Source organism: Heptranchias perlo, chromosome 24 (genome assembly GCF_035084215.1).
Source record: "Heptranchias perlo isolate sHepPer1 chromosome 24, sHepPer1.hap1, whole genome shotgun sequence".
Lineage (NCBI taxonomy): Eukaryota > Metazoa > Chordata > Chondrichthyes > Hexanchiformes > Hexanchidae > Heptranchias > Heptranchias perlo.
The window spans coordinates 31,357,565-31,365,322 of NC_090348.1; the positions used below are offsets into that span (position 1 = coordinate 31,357,565).

General features: G+C 44.1%; 1 protein-coding gene across 4 annotated transcripts in view; it reads right to left on the bottom strand.

Moving 5' to 3' along the window:
* LOC137341668 (plexin-B2-like) overlaps positions 1-7,758 on the bottom strand; it is a 241,438-nt gene that overhangs the window by 112,233 nt on the left and 121,447 nt on the right. For 3 of the 4 annotated variants that reach the window (XM_068005021.1, XM_068005019.1, XM_068005022.1), the window contains exon 3: positions 2,467-2,547. The exons of the other annotated variant lie outside the window; for it this stretch is intronic. The gene's annotated coding sequence lies outside the window, so the exon portion shown is untranslated. The remainder of the gene's footprint in view (positions 1-2,466; positions 2,548-7,758) is intronic. 4 annotated transcript variants of the gene reach the window in all.

Below are 7,758 nucleotides of genomic sequence, written 5' to 3' on the forward strand. Positions count from 1 at the left end.
AGTGAAATTATGTACGAAAGTATTCACAGTGAACAGCTTTTAAAGCCAGAAAAGAACCAATGCATTGTTAGTCCAAACTGAAAATAACAATTATTTACACATTAATGCAGTGCTGTCACCAAGCCTATTGAACATACTGGTACCAATATGCAACAGGGAAAAAAAATCAAATTAAAGCCAATATGCTAGTTCTGTGAATCTCTTATGCCCCCTTTATACCACAGGATTGTCCCAGATAGTAAGAACAGTGTCAGAGCAACACTATGGTATAAATAAACTTTTTGTCAGAGGCAGTGAAACTCTTCACATGGTGCTGCTGACTGAAGCCCCGAAAACATCCCAGCTGCAGTGCTGAAGGCTTGTGCTCCAGAACTAGCCGCGCCTCTAGCCAAACTGTTCCAGTACAGCTACAACACTGGCATCTACCCGACAATGTGGAAAATTGTCCAAGTATGTCCTGACCAGAAAAAGCAGGACAAATCCAATCCGGCCAATTACCGCCCCATCAGTCTACTCTTGTTCATCAGCAAAGTGATGGAAGTGTCGTTGACCGTGCTATCAGTCAGGACTTACTCACCAATAACCTGCTCAACGATGCTCAGTTTGGGTTCCGCCAGGACCACTCGGCTCCAGACCTCATTACAGCCTTGGTCCAAACATGGACAAAAGAGCTGAATTCCAGAGGTGAGGTGAGAGTGACTGCCCTTGACATCAAGGCAGCATTTGACCAAGTGTGGCACCAAGGAGCTCTAGTAAAATTGATGTCAATGGGAATCAGGGGAAAAATTCTCCAGTGGCTGGAGTCATACCTAGCACAAAGGAAGATGGTAGTGGTTGTTGGAGGCCAACCATCACAAAGGAAGATGGTAGTGGTTGTCGGAGGCCAGGACATCGCTGCAAGAGTTCCTCAGGGGAGTGTCCTAGGCCCAACCATCTTTAGCTGCTTCATCATTGACCTTCCCTCCATAAGGTCAGAAATGGTGATGTTCACTGATGATTGCACAGTATTCAGTTCCATTTGCAACACCTCAGATAATGAAGCAGTCCGTGCCCACATGCAGCAAAACCTGGACAACATCCAGGCTTGGGCTGATAAGTGGCAAGTAACATTCATGCCAGACAAGTGCCAAGCAATGACCATCTCCAACAAGAGAGAGTCTAACCACCTCCCCTTGACATTCAATGGCATTACCATCACTGAATCCCCCACCATCAACATCCTGGGGATCACCATTGACCAGAAACTTAACCAGCCACATAAATACCGTGGCTACAAGAGTAGGTCAGAGGCTGGGTAGTCTGCGGCGAGTGACTCACCTCCTGACTCCCCAAAGCCTTTCCACCATCTACAAGGCACAAGTCAGGAGTGTGATGGAATACTCTCCACTTGCTTGGATGAGTTCAGCTCCAACAGCACTCAAGAAGCTCGACACCATCCAGGACAAAGCAGCCCACTTGATTGGCACCCCATCCACCACCCTAAACATTCACTCCCTTCATCACTGGCGCACCGTGGCTGCAGTGCGTACCATCCACAGGATGCACTGCAGCAACTCGCCAAGGCTTCTTCGATAGCACCTCCCAAACCAGTGACATCTACCATCTGGAAGGACAAGGGCAGCAGGCACATGGGAACACCACCACCTGCACGTTCCCCTCCAAGTCACACACCATCCCGACTTTGAAATATATTGCTGTTCCTTCATCGTCGCTGGGTCAAAACCCTGGAACTCCCTACCTAACAGCGCTGTGGGAGAAACTTCACCACACGGACTGCAGCGGTTCAAGAAGACGGCTCACCGTCACCTTCTCAAGGGCAATTAGGGATGGGCAATAAATGCTGGCCTTGCCAGTGACGCCCACATCCCATTAACGAATAAAGAAAAAGCTACCTGTGGTAGCAATAAACAGTTGTGCTGATGACATTGAGGTAGGGTCAATGTTTTGGGCCTGACCACGGGTGGGCTGACTTCTTAGCCTAATGCATTCTGAGCACTGGGCACCCACATGGATGTCCCCTAACACTGGGAAGTGTCTGTTGCCAGATTCTGCCTAAAGCAACTTTGCACTAAACACAGAAGCATGCGATTCGCTTGTGCATTAAGTTAAAGTTGTGGAGATGACACAGAGCAATAGCGATCTGCAAAGAGGTCATTGCTGATGACTGCTACAAACAATCACAGCATGACCTCCAGCACATCATAGACCACTGGACATCAGCAGTTAGAACTTACCTTGATTAATGGGAGCGATGTTTCAGCCTGCTCCAAGCAATCAGCACAGGGACTTTGGCATAAGGCAACAAAGGCCACAGCTGAAGATATCCCAACAGTTCACCACCCTCCAGAGTACCATGTCCGAGGCCACCTTCAACAAGGAGGTTGCAACTCAAGTAGAAAAGATGGAATATTTGAAGAATGTGACCTGAAGTTGGAAACAAAGAATGTGCTAAGCTCCGATACTTACTCAAAAGCAAAATACTGCGGATGCTGGAAATCTGAAATAAAAATAGAAAATGCTGGAGAAGCTCAGCAAGTCAGGCAGCATCTGTGAAGAAAGAAACAGAATTAACGTTTTCGGTCGAAGACCTTTCATCAGAACTGGATGATGTTAATGAGTTAACAGTTTTTAAGCAAGTATAAAGGCAGGGAAAGGGCAGGGGGGAGGGAGGGGAGGAAGGGGAGGAAAGAACAAAAGGGAAGGTTTGCATTAGGGTAGAGGGCAGGAGTGATTAAATGATAAAAAGGGATGATGGTGCAAGGCAAGGAGCGTGGTAATGGCACAAGTTAAGAAACAAAAGATGGGTCTGGAGGAGCTGTGAATGGCAACAACCACAACCAGCAACTGCAATCCCACTCTCTCATGTTTGATCAGGTTTCTTCTAAAACTCGCTTTCACAGCCACAACCGTTTCCTCAGCAACTGCCTCCAGCTCCAACTTATTCCACGTGGTTTCCAACTTAAATTCCACCCTTGATGTTTCAGAACCTCCCCAGATTACAGATATCGCCATGATATTCAGCGTTTCTCGAACCACTGCTCTTGCCGCTTCCCGAGATCCATGCTCAACTCCATGCGCCGCCACATGCACACTCTCTACCTCTCTTCAGTAGCACCGACTCACTCTATTTCAGAGTTGTCCTGGTCCGCAGTTCCATTTCATCCTTCGCCTCATCTGGCGCTTCAACAAAAGACTTGTTTTCTTCCTTTCAGGTGTCAAGGACCGCAACCTTCAAGAACTCTAAGATACCAACACGCCTCCTGATCCTTCTTCCCCTTCACTTTCCTCTGACCCCATCCCTCCCTCCAATCTCACCCTTTATCGTGTTTTCAGTATCCCCTCTCCGACCCCGAATGATCAGTCCTCAACAAAGGCCTTAGCTTCATCCCCTTATGCCCCCACCTCAATGAATTTCGAGCTCGACACGATGCCGAGCTCTTCTTCCATTGCCTTCGCCTCTGCGCCTGCTTCTTTGTCTAGCAGTCGTCCCCCCGCACAGCGGACCCTTTCTCCCGTCTTCAGAATTCTCGTTCCATCAGGACCCCTCCCTCTGGCCTCTTACCCTCTCGATCTTTTCATTGGGAACTGCCGGCGTGACATCGGCCCACTCAATTTCTCTACCTCCCTCTGAACTTGCAGCATTCCATTCTCTTCGGTCCAACATTGACATTGTCATTAAACCTGCTGACAAGGGTGGCAACGTTGTCGTGTGGCAAACAGACCTTGTGGAAGATAAACGCCAACTCTCCGACAACCCCTCCTACCTCCTCCTGGAACAGGACGCCACCGCCGAACATCATGCCATATTTTCCCAGACCGTCACTGACCTCATCTCCTCTGGAGATCTTACCCCCCATGGCATCCAATCTCAGCCCTCCAACCCTGCTTCTACCTCCTCCCCAAGATCCACAAACGGGAGTGCCTCGGGAGACCCATCGTTTCAGCCTGTTCTTGCCCTACCGAACCTATTGCCTCCTATCTCAACTCTTTTTTACTCCCCTTGTCCAGTCTCTACCGACCTACATCCATAACTCTTCCAATGCGCTATACCACTTAACAGTTTCCAGTTCCCCGGCCCTAACCATCTCCTTTTCACCATGGACGTCCAGTCCTTCTACACCTCCATCCCCCACCAGGATGGGCTGTGGGCCCTCCACTTCTTCCTTGAGCAAAGGCCCAACCAGTCCCCATCCAACACCACCCTCCTATGCCTGGCTGAACTTGTTCTTACATTGAACAACTTCTCCTTTGACTCCACTCTCTTCCTCCAGCTAAAAAAGAAAGTCTGCAAAGTTTGAAGGGGAAGACAGACAGTGGGCTAGAAATCCCTTCAAGGTTAGCACTGATTAGTTTTAGAGATTTTTCTGTCAGTAAAGTGAGTTTAGCCCATTAACAGGAATAATGTGGCATACTGTGTTATTTTCTACATTATAAAGGAGTGTTAAACAACAGATTAGAATTCAGTTATAAACTTTATTCTGTTTGTTCATATATTGTGTATAATAAACCAGCTTGTTGGCTTACAATTAACCTCACTTTACTACAGTGCTCATCAGTCGGCCTTCTGGAAGAAGGGAGAAATGTACTTGAGGATACATGCAAGTTTATACTATCCAGTAGATACCTGGGATATCTGTTATCTGGGCTATGCTACTGTATGACTTGATAATGGGGGAGTAAAAGGTAAACTTCTGATTGTAGGGAAGGCGGGGACTACTTATAGGGAGAATGCTGATTCCCGAGAATATCTGGTGTAGATCCAAAATTTGTAATGCACTTGGCTTCCTCCATCCAGGTATGTCCTGTCCACAAAAAGCAGGACAAATCCAATCCGGCCAATTACTGCCCCATCAGTCTACCCTCAATCATCAGCAAAGTGATGGAAGGTGTCGTCAACAGTGCTATCAAGTGGCACTTACTCACCAATAACCTGCTCACCGATGCTCAGTTTGGGTTCCGCCAGGACCACTCAGCATGTGCGGAATAATCAGGCTGAGCAAGACAAGACAGCTCATGTTGAAGTAATTAACTGTATTCCTATAGAATTGTGTTTAGACAATAGACTCATAGATGAAAGTTAATTAACCTAGTGGGGAATAGATGATAAAGTTGAGACGGCTGTTTAAAAAAGCATATGGGATCCTGGGCTTTATTAATAAAGGCACAAAGTACAAAAGCAAGGAAGTTATGCTAAACCTTTATAAAACATTGGTTAGGCCTCAGCAGGAGTATTGTGTTCAATTCTGGGCTCCACACTTTAGGAAGGATGTCATGGCCTTAGAGAGGGTGCAGAAGAGATTTTCTAGAATGGTGCCAGGAATGAGGGACTTCAGTTATGTGGAGAAGCTGGGATTGTTCTCCTTAGAGCCGAGAAGGTTAACAGGAGATTTGATAGAGGTGTTAAAAATCATGAATGGTTTTGATAGAGTAAATAGGGAGAAACTGTTTCCAGTGGCAGAAGGGTCAGTAACCAGAGGACAAAGATTTAAGGTGATTGGCAAAAGAACCAGAGGTGACATGAGGGAACATTTTTTTTAAACGCAGAGAGTTATGATGATCTGGAATGTACTGCCTGAAAGGATAATGGAAGCAGATTCAAGAGTAACTTTCAAAAGGGAATTGGATAAATACTTGAAGGGAAAAAATTTACAGGGCTATGGGAAAAGAGCAGAGGAATGGGACTAATTGGATGCTCTTTCAAAGAGCCGGCACAGGCATGATGTGCCGAATGGTCTCCTTATGTGCTGTAACCTACTATGAATTTTAGGTGTGTATAAGTTTAAAATAGGTATCACGGATACAGAAGTATAGTGGAAAAGTATTGAGGGAAAAAAATGAAGTGACCCTAAATAAAGAGATAAGAGATGGGACTTCCTTTCTTAACAGTTTTGTGCCAGAGTATCTAGGTGTTATACTGAATAAATGGACAAATCTGCTTTGGATCACTTTACAGACAAAGGAATAGCACATGGTGCTAGGGTTACATCATATGACCAAAGTAGGTGTGTTAAAGAAAATAAATAAATATAGAAATATATATATTCTGATCAGGAACGACTTGGATTGGTTATGCTCCTGGTTCCCGGTGGGTATTCTACTTGTGAGTATAATAGATGTATTTGATTGCTTGTAACCTTGTCTATGTTGAATAAATCTTGAAAGTTAACTTGTCTCTAGAGTCTAAGACTGGTGGGGAAGTCTTGCATGGTCCCAGTCCAACACTGGGATAATGCTTTCTCCCAGTAGTATTCCTTTGCCTTTTTTTGGGAGAGCAAAAGACAGAGGATTCCAGAGGGACGTCAACATTCTAAAGCCGGGCAACCTGACTGGAAGCCCAGAAGCATACAGAACAGCAAAGATGTTAAAGGCCAAAGTCAAAGAGGAGTCAAACTGCAAACAGTTGCTTGAGTATCATTAACTAGCAGTTCAACTGACAATTGGAAAATAAATGTAATTATGGCTAAGGTAGGTGGAGCTTAGTGACTGTCTATGTTGGAAAACCAGTATGCGAACCACAATGCTACTATATAATAAGTTATGAAATGATTCCTGCAGCATTCATCCTTGGCTGAACCAGTAAAAATCTGGGTCAGCACAATTCCCTTTAAAATAGCTCCTCGTAGATATGCCAGATGAAAAGACAGTAACTCAGTGAAATATTGTATTTGTGCATTATGTAACATTGTATTTTTATTTGGAAAGGAAATGAGTTAGCAAGACTATTATTTATATTGAGATAACTCAACAAGGCTTATTTTTCTGCAGTAAGAAAAGTTAGTTAGCAAAATGAAAATGGGATATATATTTGATCATCAAAGTCCAACTTGTTTAAAAAAAAACTAACAGCTGTATTTTATAAAAATTCAGTCCTGAGCAACATTCATTATGGAACCACTACAGAGCAACTGCACACAGGCAGACATTCTTTTTGTACAGATAAAAGTGGATAATCTATTCTAAATGTGAACTGTCTCCAGATTAGTGTGTGTGGGTGGACAGCAGTCATGTTTGCTTTTAAAACACTGCTTAGTGCCATGCAGCTAAAACTGCAACAGCTGCAGCACAGGGTGTCTTACTCTTGCAGAGTTCCCTGCAGCACCGAGGAGGTAATAATTAGCTGTTGGCTCCTTCTGTGTTAATTGGTTGATTGTAATTGAATGCACAATCTGGGCCCAACTAACTCCTCACAACATGTACAAACCACATATGAATGTTACATATAAAGTAGATATTTTGGGAAAGTAAAAAGAGATGATAGTTAGGAGATTTGATATTTTAATAAATGAGGTATTAGAAAGACTCATTTAGAACACATTGTGGAGTTTCTGTATAGTACAGCATCTCAATAATTAAAGTTTAAAAAAAACTGTAGAGATTGAATATTCAGATCAAAAAGTGGTGAAATCTAGGAACCTAATCACACAAGAACAGGAAGAGATTAAGAGTGAGGGAAGGACATTCAGTTCACAGTCATTCAAGTCCATATTCAGGATTATTGTCAATGTTCTACATCGGGAAATCTCAAGCTGACCAAATTGCTTCCATGCTCAAATCATATCGCAGGAAATATTTCATTTACACTGTATATCAAGCTTTGATTTTTTAAAAAAGTTTAAATCTCTAGTGTTTGTAGCATTCTTTGCTTTGTGGAAACAGGATGATTGGGCAGTTGACAAAGTAAGTGATGCAGACTGTTGTAGAGCAGTGGAACAATGGTTCTTCAGTCTATGATTTGCAGGGTTCACTATTTTCATCAGG